Raw genomic sequence first — 11,071 nt, 5'->3', positions numbered from 1 at the left:
TCCCTCACGGTACTTTGTTCGCTATCGGTCTCGTGCCGGTATTTAGCCTTAGATGGAGTTTACCACCCACTTTGAGCTGCATTCACAAGCAACTCGACTCCGGGAAGCCCGATCTACCCGGCGGGATGCGGGACAATACCGGGCCTTCACCATCTGCGGAAGACACTTCCTTGCAAAACTTGGTCCCGCGTCCGCACCGAGACCAAACGGACTTCCGTACGCTACATTTCCCGGCCCACCCCGGTCAGGGGAAAGTGGGATTCAGCGCTGGGCTCTTCCCTCTTCGCTCGCCGCTACTAGGGGAATCCTTGTTAGTTTCTTTTCCTCCGCTTACTGATATGCTTAAGTTCAGCGGGTTGTCTCGTCTGATCTGAGGTCGCACTACGAGACTGTTTTGCGGGGCGCGGGGGGCGCGAACCCCCCGGCCGCTCGCCGTATTACGGTACCCACTCTCCGACGGCGGCGGAGAGCCCAGCGGGGAGAGACTATGACGGATTGGACCCGGACCTAATGGCTCTCCCTACGTCCGGAGCTCTCGCCACACGTCGGGTTTAAGGCCCGAGTCTGGGTTTAGGGAGACGAAGGGCCGTCCGAGGTGGAGGCCCTGCGAACTCCCAGCCGCGGTCTAGGAAGACCGATCGATGGGTAAACCGACCCTCAGACAGGCGTGGCCGCGGGATGGACCCCCGCGGCCGCCATGTGCGTTCGAAATATCGATGATCTGTGTTCTGCAATTCACATTATTTAACGCAGGTTACCGCGTTCTTCATCGATGCACGAGCCAAGTGATCCACCGCTAAGAGTTGTATGAGGTTTGTGCCCGGCCCGTTACAGGCCGGGCGAAGGAAGCCATTCGAACACGAGACAACGTTTGACAATATTTCAAGCCGGGTGCCTTCCCCCCCGTGGAGGGGGGAAGGTCATTGAACCTGGGCGTCACCACCGGACCGAGGAGTTACGGCCCGGGGGACGATCGCCCGAGTAGGTGCCCGAGACTTACGTGGTTTAGGAGACCGGGTCTAGGCCCCACCGTTCCCGGCGAGGCCCAGGGTTTGGTTCGCTGCGTTACGGGTCCCGGTCTAAGGCATTCAGGCGTGCGCTCAAAGCCAAGCTCTCCACCCCGGAGGGTATGAGCGAGGCCCGGTGGTACGCTCCCAAGTCCCCCGCTTAGGGGAAGGCGCTGGGTAGATCCCACCTAGTCAGGACCGGCGGGCACCGGCCGTCTCCTTCGGGTGTTTAAACGCATCCGGGGTTCGTGAGGCCCCTTCAACTCGCGCACCGGCCTTAGACTATTATACGGTCCGTCTCTGCGAAGCCAACATCGGGGTATTTGCATGCGCTCTTAAGCTCCGCTCCAACCCCGTGAGGGGAAAGAGTTTCGCCCGGCGGTACGCTCCCGTCCACCACCACCCCCTGTGCCGGGGGGATGGGTTCAGGGAGATCCCACCGAGGCCGGCGAGCACCGGCCAACGCCCTGGGGGTGAGTAAGCCCCTTTGACTCGCGCACGCACAATCAAGCCTTCAACGATCAATGGTTGGTTTAACGACCCGGCGGGCGGCTCCGGCGCCACTCTCCCCCCCGCGAACGAGGGGGGCGGACCGGGGTACCTATGCACCTAAGGCGGTCCTCGCATAACCCCGAGTTCCGAAGCCGGCTCGCTACGTCCACCCACCCGGAGGGGGAGAGACTCACGTCGGCCGACGACGAAAGGTACGAGGCTTCTGCGGTCCATACCTTGAAGGTACCCGCCGGGGGAGGTTTGGCCTCTCGAGTCCGACTCGACAACCGGCCGTGGCCAGGTCACCGTTAATGATCCTTCCGCAGGTTCCCCTACGGAAACCTTGTTACGACTTTTACTCCCTCTAGATGCCCAGGTTCGATCGACTTCCCACCTCAACGAGGCAACCCCCCGGTAAAGGGGCACCTCGGAGATGGTCCGAGGACCTCACCAGGCCATCCAATCGGTAGTAGCGACGGGCGGTGTGTACAAAGGGCAGGGACTTAATCGACGCGGGCTGGTGACCCGCGACTACTTGGAATTCCTCGTTCAAGGGGAAAAGTTACAATCCCCTATCCCCAGCGGGGAAGGCGTTCATAGGATTGCCCAGGCCTTTCGGCATAGGATGGATGCACATGCTGAACCAGCCAGTGTAACTCACGTGCGGCCCCGGGCGTCTAAGGGCATCACAGACCTGTTATGGCCCCGAATCTCATACGGCTTTGCCTTGCCCCGGATCGCTCTAAGAAGTTCGGCCACCGACCGACGAACCCCTCGGGCCGCAAGCCCCCACAGGGACCCAAGGGAGGGCCGTGTAACTTTTTAAGGCACAGGGTCTCGTCCGTTATCGGAGTTAACCAGACGAATCGCTCCACGAACTCCCAACGGCCATGCACCACCACCCACAGAATCAAGAAAGGGCCATCAATCTGTCAATCCTTACCGTGTCCGGGCCGGGTGAGATTCCCCGTGTTGAGTCAAATTAAGCCGCAAGCTCCACTCCTGGTGGTGCCCTTCCGTCAATTCCTTTAAGTTTCAGCTTTGCAACCGTACTCCCCCCAGAGCCCAAAGACTCGTGGTTTCCCTCACGCTGCCCGGCGGGTCATGGTCGCTAGCCTCACGCCGCCGGATCGCGGGTCGGCATAGTTTACGGTCGGAACTACGACGGTATCTGATCGTCTTCGCTCCCCCGACTTTCGTTCTTGATTAATGAAAACATTCTTGGCAAATGCTTTCGCTTTCGTTCGTCCCACACCGGTCAACGAATTTCACCTCTATCGGTGTGGTACGGATGCCCCCGGCCGTCCCTCTTAATCATTGCCCTCGGTCCTTAAAACCCACGAAATAGGACCGTGGAAGCCCCGGAGCCCCACTCCGGAACGACCAGCCGTCCCGAAGGAGAGACCCCGAAGCCCCGCGGAAGGGCCCTATTCCATTATTCCTAGCTCAGTCAGACATGGCACGTGTCGGCCTGCTTTGAGCACTCTGCTTTATTCAAAGTAAACGCTCCGGACCCTCCAACCCACCGTGCACCGCAGTGAAGTACCCAGCTAAGGGCTTCTCCGCGGCCGGCGAGCAGAGGACACCGGCGGGTAGGGACCAGGTCCCAACATCCACCCAGAGACAGGGGGTCACCCCCGAAGGAGCTCCCCACGCCATCCCGGACAGTACAGGGGATCCGAGACCTGTCCCCACATCCAACTACGAGCTTTTTAACTGCAGCAACTTTAGCATACGCTATTGGAGCTGGAATTACCGCGGCTGCTGGCACCAGACTTGCCCTCCAATGGGTCATCACTCACGGACATAGATTGAGTTCATTTCGATTACGCTCCACAGGTTCATAGGACCCGCATCGATATTTTTCGTCACTACCTCCCCGTGTCGGGAATGGGTAATTTGCGCGCCTGCTGCCTTCCTTGGAAGTGGTAGCCGTTTCTCAGGCTCCCTCTCCGGAATCGAACCCAGATTCCCCGTTACCCGTGGTCACCACGGTAGGCACGTAGCCTACCGTCGAAAGTTGATAGGGCAGACACTCGAATGATACGTCGCCGCCCCGGAGGGCTTAACGATCGGCCAGAGGTTATCTAGAGTCACCAAAGCGACCCGACCGGAGCCGGGAGGGTTTTTCGGTTCTGATAAATGCACGTATCCGGGGGACAGGGGCCGGGAGAGCATTTCACGCCGACCCCCAGAACCCTTCCAACGCTTCGTTTGCATGTATTAGCTCTGGAATTACCACAGTTATACCAAGTAACGTGTGGAGCGATCAAAGGAACCATAACTGATTTAATGAGCCATTCGCAGTTTCACTGTACCAAAACCCGTGTGTACTTAGACTTGCATGGCTTAATCTTTGAGACAAGCATATAATACTGGCAGGATCAACCAGACCGACCCCCCTTGGATCTCAAACCCCGGACGGGGAAAGAGAGGGGGCGCATGGAGCCCGTGAGAGTGATCTCAGGGGACACCAGCGAAGAGGATCGAACGCGACCCCGCTGTGGGGGTCTGCAATCGACTTGGCAACTTGGAAAACGTATGATTCTCGCCCGGACGGTGCAGGCTAGGGGCCGGGTCCTTCCCTCAAACGGATCCCGACCCTAAGGCACCACCGACGCGGACGTTGAACGGACCTACTGTTGGATCGACCGGCCGACTAAGTCCCCCTCGGAACCGTTCTGGACAAGCGGACATGCCTCTTACGGGCATCCACGAGCCATGGAGGCTGGGAGCACAAGGTGGGGAGGATCGCTCTAAGCACTGTATTTAGGCTTAGAAGCCTGCCCCTGGTGCTCCGCGTATACCGAGCTCGAACGGCCGTGAAGGACAGCCGTTAAGGGAAGAGAATGGAAGAGAATCCTGGCCCCCTCAAAGCGCGAGGAAGTCGGCATAGGTTTTTACGGTACGCCACCACCGGAGCCGTCTGATGTTCAGAAGACGAAGGGTTTTGCCCTCAATCTCGTAAGGTCGAGGGCTCACCACCGAACTTCCAGCCGCGGTCCTTGGTAGGACCGATACGCGGACAAGCCGCAAATCCTGGCCCCCTCGCAGTGCGAGGAGGTCGGCAAAGGTTTACGGTTTCGCCCCCCGGAGCCTACGGAAGTCTGCGTTTAAGAAGACGAAGGGTCGGATCCCGTAGGCCGACCCTGCGAACTTCCAGCCGCGGTCTGTGGAAGACCGATCCGTGTCACCTCTAATGCGCTCTTTGCCTCCGGCCGTTTCCAGCCGGGGACCCGGTGGTGCGCTCCCACGTCCCGCTCAAAGGAGGGGAAAAGGTCGGGAGATCCCACGGACCGGCGGATGACCGCCGGCCAACGCCTCGGGGGGTTACGCGGCCCCGTCGACTCGCGCACGGGCAAATTTATGGGTTTAAAAAGGGGGACAATCCTCATACGTTCGACCCCCCGGTGCCCAGGGAAGTTGACCCTCCCCGGGCAGGCATATCGAACGAATCATCGGTCGGAAAACTCTCTCTTTCGGGACGGGGGAAACCCCTCATACGCTCGACCCCCCATGCCCAGGAATGTTTTACCTTCCCAGGCATACATCGAACGAATCATCGGGGTGGACACAACGGGCTTATAACAATCGACGGGGCGGCCCGTTCCACCCGCCCCACAAGTGGGCAGATGGTCGGTGGCCTATAGACCCACAGGCAGTCCCAATACCACCGTGATACGAGATCCGGGGTTGGGACTTGACCTTAAAGGTACCCGGTCGAGGCGGACCGAGTGGAAGCCACTCGGATTTATGACAGTGGTAGGCCCCACGGACCTTGGGGACCACTCCCCATCGCTCTGCCCGGCACCTGGCTCGGAAACCGGGACTAATTTTGGCAGTAATACGCTATCGGTCTTGGTTCTCATTGGTTCATACACCCAAGATGGGCGAACGTCGAACGCGAACGGGAGCGATCAACGCCCATAACCCCTAATTATGCACGAACCGGGGGCTATATAAGGGGTCGCATTCACTCGGAGCCGTCAGTCTCTCACCATGGATAGCTGCCCGCTTTGCGAACAAGCCATTGCTACGGATCTGACTTTCCACTTTACCATCTTCCACAGACTCGGACCGGACGACGCAGCCTTCCTCCGAGAACTGGACCGAAGCGGGGAGAATTCATCACAGCTCGACTGCCCTCTCTGCGGCCTGCCGTCTCTCTCTTCGCCGGCAGATCACCTGGGCTCGGCGCATTCCCTCAAAGGCCTCGCCCTTCGGATCGCTCTCTCTGCCGCTCGACGCCTTCGCACCCTCCACCTTCTGCGTCGCTATCAACAGTCTAAGCCGCGGAACCCTCCACCGCCCTCGGGATCCCGTTCCCCGAATCCAGCCTCGCCGCCGGGACCAAGCACGCCGGGACCGAGCGCGCCGGGACCGAACACGCCGGGACCGAGCACGCCGGGACCGAGCACGCCGGGACCGAACACGCCGGGACCGAGCACGCCGGGACCGAACACGCCGGACCCGAACACGCCGGACCCGAACACGCCGGACCCAAGCACGCCGGACCCAAGCACGCCGGACCCAACCATGCTGTACCCAAGCTCACCGGACCCAAGCACGCCGGAGCCAACCACGCCTGATGCTTGCCCGCTCTGCGAGCAAGCCATTACGGATCTGACTTCCCATTATACCACCTTCCACCGCCTTGGATCTGCCGACATTGACTTTCTCCGGGGACTGGACCAAAGTGGGGAGAATTCGTCCCAGCTCGACTGCCCTCTCTGCGGCCTGCCGTCTCTCTCTTCGCCGGCGGATCACCTGGGCTCGGCGCATTCCCTCAAAGGCCTCGCCCTTCGGATCGCTCTCTCTGCCGCTCGACGCCTTCGCACCATCCACCTTCTGCGTCGCTATCAACAGTCTAAGCCGCGGAACCCTCCACCGCCCTCGGTATCCTGTTCCCCGAATCCAGCCTCGCCGGGCCCCAGCACGCCGGGCCCCAGCATGCCGGACCCAGCCATGCCGGGCCCAAGCACGCCGGGCCCAAGCACGCCGGGACCCAACACGCCGGACCCAGCTTCGCCGGACCCAGCCTCGCCGGACCAAGCCTCCCCGGGCCAAGCCTCTACGGGCCAAGCCACGCCGGAGCCGGTCGACAGCGACTACCAACCGAGCGAGTCTTCCCCTGCCGAATCCACCTCGGACACGGATTCAGAGACCGAGCGGGCACGGCGAACCTCCCGGGGGAGGCAGCTCGTGATCCCGCATCGGTTTCGGGACACCTACGTCAGCCGTTCGGTAGACGACTTTCAGAAGTTCTACCTGCGGGTCGACGCGTCACCGAAGGACATCGAGAACTCTCGCCAGCGACGGGGCCACGTTATTCGGTTCCTGCTTCACTGCGCCCCGCCCGGCTGCCAATTCACAGACCTGTCTTTCGTCCATCACACGAACGTTCCCACTTGGGTACAGAGCCTTCAGAAACTGGGTTACGCTTCGACAACCGTTAAGTGTTACCTGCACAGCGCCAAGGCGTTCGTCTCCCACGTCGCTGCCTTCGACCCAGAGACCGCCGGGGTCAGCCCCGAAGAGCTCCAGAGGCTGAAGCTGACCTTCGCCAAGGCTCATCGGGACATCGCACGCACGATTCTGGGCCATCGCCAGCGCGTGAAGAGAGCGAAGCTGAGTCGCTTGCCGCAACCTTCGGATTTCAGGGTCTTCCTAAGCCACGCTAAGACCCGAATCCCAGAGCTCATAGACGCGGCCCGGACGGGGGACACCGCCCGCCGGTCGACGCTACGGATGCTCCAGGGGTACCTGCTCGGCCTTTTGTCTGTCTTAACCGGTCACCGGTCGGTTGTGTTTCTCAACCTGACGGTTGGAGAGTTGAGGCAAGCCAGCACCACGGATGGCACCGGCTTCGTGGTTTATGTTCGTGAACACAAGACCAACGCCTCGTTCGGGGACGCTCCGATCGGGTTGTCTGCCACAGAGCTGGCCTGGTTGACCGCACTCAGCGACTTACACGGAGCCCGGGACGGGTTCGTGTTCTTGGACAGGGGGAACCAGCTGCGCAAGCCAAACTCACTGCTTCGGATCGCGTGGACGGATGCGGGCCTCGGAGGCGCGGTGGCCTTCAACCTGATCCGCACGGCTGTTTCGAACCAAGTGAGTGTTGAACTTAATCCGACTTATGTGGGCTCTTAACCCCGGCCTTCCTACTTCTGACACCTCGCACCTCTGTTTCAGGTTTCGACTCTGCCGGCCGAAGATAGAGATCGAGTGACGACAAGCATGTGCCACTCCAACATCACTGCCCGGGCCTTCTACCGAGCCGGCCTCTCTGCGGCCGATGTGATGCGGGCTCGTGAGAACCGTCTTTCCGCCCTCGAAACGGCCTGAACCGGACCCTCTTCAAAGCGCAACCCAGCCGGGATTCACTCCGTGTTTCTGCACCCCCGTGGCTTTGATATGTTTTACTGCGAAATAAATACATTTATTTCTGAATCCCCAAACAGAGTGTTCCCGTGTGGTACTTGCTTCGGTTTGGAGATGGAGGGGGGTGGAGATTGGGTGATCCTCCCAGAGGGAGACTTTTTACGAGGTCCGACCGGCCTTAAGACTTAAACGATCAGTGGTTATGGGTTAACTTAGTCGGCGGGCGGCCCGTTCCACCGCCCCGCTAAGGGAGCAGTGGTCGGAGGCCTATGGACCTTAGGCAGTTCACCGGGGTGGGTAAACTTACCTTTAGGCACCCGTCGCATGAATATAGGAGACCATTTGGCTTTTTTGGCCCCGGAAACCAGCCACTTCTCCGGGCATATATAGAACCAATCCCCCCCAGGGAGGGAGTTGGAACTAAAGGTCATTGAAATTAAATGGGTTTAACAGTTAACTTTGTCGGCGGGCGGCCCGTTCCACCGCCCCGCTAAGGGAGCAGTGGTCGGAGGCCTATGGACCTTAGGCAGTTCACTGGGGGCGGTAAACTTACCTTTAGGCACCCGTCGCATGAATATAGGAGACCATTTGGCTTTTTTGGCCCCGGAAACCAGCCACTTCTCCGGGCATATATAGAATGAACCATCGGGGGCTAAGGGCAGATAGTCAAGTCAGTTATACCGATCGAACTCTCTTGAGTTTCGGCTTAAAGCTCTGGCATTTGCCGTTGGGACTTAGAGTTTTTTTTTTAATAAAGAGGGGAGGCCGGGCTTACCTCCACCTTAAGCCCAGAGGGTGTCCCAGTCCTCGGGCTTGTGTATTCGCATCAACGGGGTCCATGGAAGTCATTTTAGACATCCAGAGGGGAGGCAACCCAAACCATCCCCTTAGCCCAGAGGTGTGCCACTCCTCGGGCTTGTGTATTCGCATCAACGGGGTCCATGGAAGTCATTTTTAGACCTCCAGAGGGGAGGCAACCCAAACCATCCCCTTAGCCCAGAGGTGTGCCACTCCTCGGGCTTGTGTATTCGCATCAACGGGGTCCATGGAAGTCATTTTTAGACCTCCAGAGGGGAGGCAACCCAAACCATCCCCTTAGCCCAGAGGTGTGCCAGTCCTCGGGCTTCGGTATTCGCATCACCGGGGTCTACGGAGGTCTCAACTTAGGTTTTGAACACCTCCAGAGGGGGGGCCGGATTAACCACCACCCTAGCCCAGAGGTGTGCCAGTCCTCGGGCTTCGGTATTCGCATCACCGGGGTCTACGGAGGTCTCAACTTAGGTTTTGAAAACCTCCAGAGGGGGGGCCGGATTAACCACCACCCTAGCCCAGAGGGGTGCCAGTCCTCGGGCTTCGGTATTCGCATCACCGGGGTCTATGGAGGTCTCGACTTAGGTTTTGAAAACCTCCAGAGGGTGGGGGCATATCTTATCCCCACCCTAGCCCAGAGGTGTGCCAGTCCTCGGGCTTCGGTATTCGCATCAACGGGGTCTACGGATGTCTCGACTTAGGTTTTGAACACATCCAGGGAAGCAGAGCGGACATTCCCATTATTTCAAGCCCATCGGGAAGCCACTCTTTTGGGCATAGCGTTTCGCATCGCTGTTACCCAAACTTACGTCTGATTTAATGCCTCCCTAATATCCCGACGGCACCAGGCTGAGAAACCATATGCCCACAGGATTTGAGGCATTGGAACCTCGTTCGCATAGCCGACAACGATGAACCTCCCTCGGACTTGCTACGAGGCTTGAGGAGGGTCCTGATTTTCTTAAAATCTCAGGTGAGGGACTTAGAAAATTTTCACTTTAAAACCACAGACCTCCAGAGGAGAGACCGGGCTTATCACAACCTTAGCCCAGAGGGCGCCACTCCTCGGGCATGTCACTTCGCATCACCGGGGTCCATGGATGTCTCGACTTAGGTTTTGAACACATCCAGAAGGGGGGGCCGGATTAACCACCACCCTTAGCCCAGAGGGGTGCCAGTCCTCGGGCTTTAAATTCGCTTCGCCGGGGTCTATGGAAGTCATTTTTAGACCTCCAGAGGGGAGGCAACCCAAACCATCCCCTTAGCCCAGAGGTGTGCCACTCCTCGGGCTTGTGTATTCGCATCACCGGGGTCCATGGAAGTCATTTTAGACATCCAGAGGGGAGGCCACCCTAACCATCCCCTTAGCCCAGAGGGGTGCCAGTCCTCGGGCTTTAAATTCGCTTCGCCGGGGTCTATGGAAGTCATTTTTAGACCTCCAGAGGGGAGGCAACCCAAACCATCCCCTTAGCCCAGAGGTGTGCCAGTCCTCGGGCTTTAAATACGCATCACCGGGGTCCATGGAAGTCATTTTAGACCTCCAGAGGGGAGGCAACCCAAACCATCCCCTTAGCCCAGAGGTGTGCCAGTCCTCGGGCTTGTGTATTCGCATCAACGGGGTCCATGGAAGTCATTTTTGACCTCCAGAGGGGAGGCAACCCAAACCATCCCCTTAGCCCAGAGGTGTGCCAGTCCTCGGGCTTGTGTATTCGCATCAACGGGGTCCATGGAAGTCATTTTTAGACCTCCAGAGGGGAGGCAACCCAAACCATCCCCTTAGCCCAGAGGTGTGCCAGTCCTCGGGCTTTAAATACGCATCACCGGGGTCCATGGAAGTCATTTTAGACCTCCAGAGGGGAGGCAACCCAAACCATCCCCTTAGCCCAGAGGTGTGCCAGTCCTCGGGCTTTAAATACGCATCACCGGGGTCCATGGAAGTCATTTTAGACCTCCAGAGGGGAGGCAACCCAAACCATCCCCTTAGCCCAGAGGTGTGCCAGTCCTCGGGCTTGTGTATTCGCATCAACGGGGTCCATGGAAGTCATTTTTGACCTCCAGAGGGGAGGCAACCCAAACCATCCCCTTAGCCCAGAGGTGTGCCAGTCCTCGGGCTTGTGTATTCGCATCAACGGGGTCCATGGAAGTCATTTTTGACCTCCAGAGGGGAGGCAACCCAAACCATCCCCTTAGCCCAGAGGTGTGCCACTCCTCGGGCTTGTGTATTCGCATCACCGGGGTCCATGGAAGTCATTTTAGACCTCCAGAGAGTGGGGCCGGTCTTACCACCACTCTTAGCCCAGAGGGCGTCACTCCTCGGGCATGAAATTCGGATAACCGGGGTCCATGGATGTCTCAACTTAGGTTTTGAACACATCCAG

At 59.0% G+C, this 11,071-nt stretch overlaps 1 non-coding gene and 1 pseudogene across 1 annotated transcript; both read right to left on the bottom strand.

The window, feature by feature from the left end:
- LOC136710175 (28S ribosomal RNA) overlaps positions 1 to 379 on the bottom strand; it is an 11,319-nt pseudogene extending 10,940 nt beyond the window's left edge.
- A 272-nt stretch (positions 380 to 651) lies between these two features.
- LOC136710146 (5.8S ribosomal RNA) lies at positions 652 to 805 on the bottom strand. The gene has a single exon (XR_010804586.1). It is a non-coding gene; the product is annotated as a 5.8S ribosomal RNA (ribosomal RNA).
- Between the last annotated feature and the right edge of the window lie 10,266 nt (positions 806 to 11,071).

The sequence above is a fragment of the Hoplias malabaricus genome, chromosome 11 (assembly GCF_029633855.1).
Source record: "Hoplias malabaricus isolate fHopMal1 chromosome 11, fHopMal1.hap1, whole genome shotgun sequence".
NCBI classification, from domain to species: Eukaryota; Metazoa; Chordata; class Actinopteri; order Characiformes; family Erythrinidae; genus Hoplias; species Hoplias malabaricus.
Note: the sequence above shows the minus strand (reverse complement) of the source record. Positions and strands in the feature narration are given on the sequence as shown.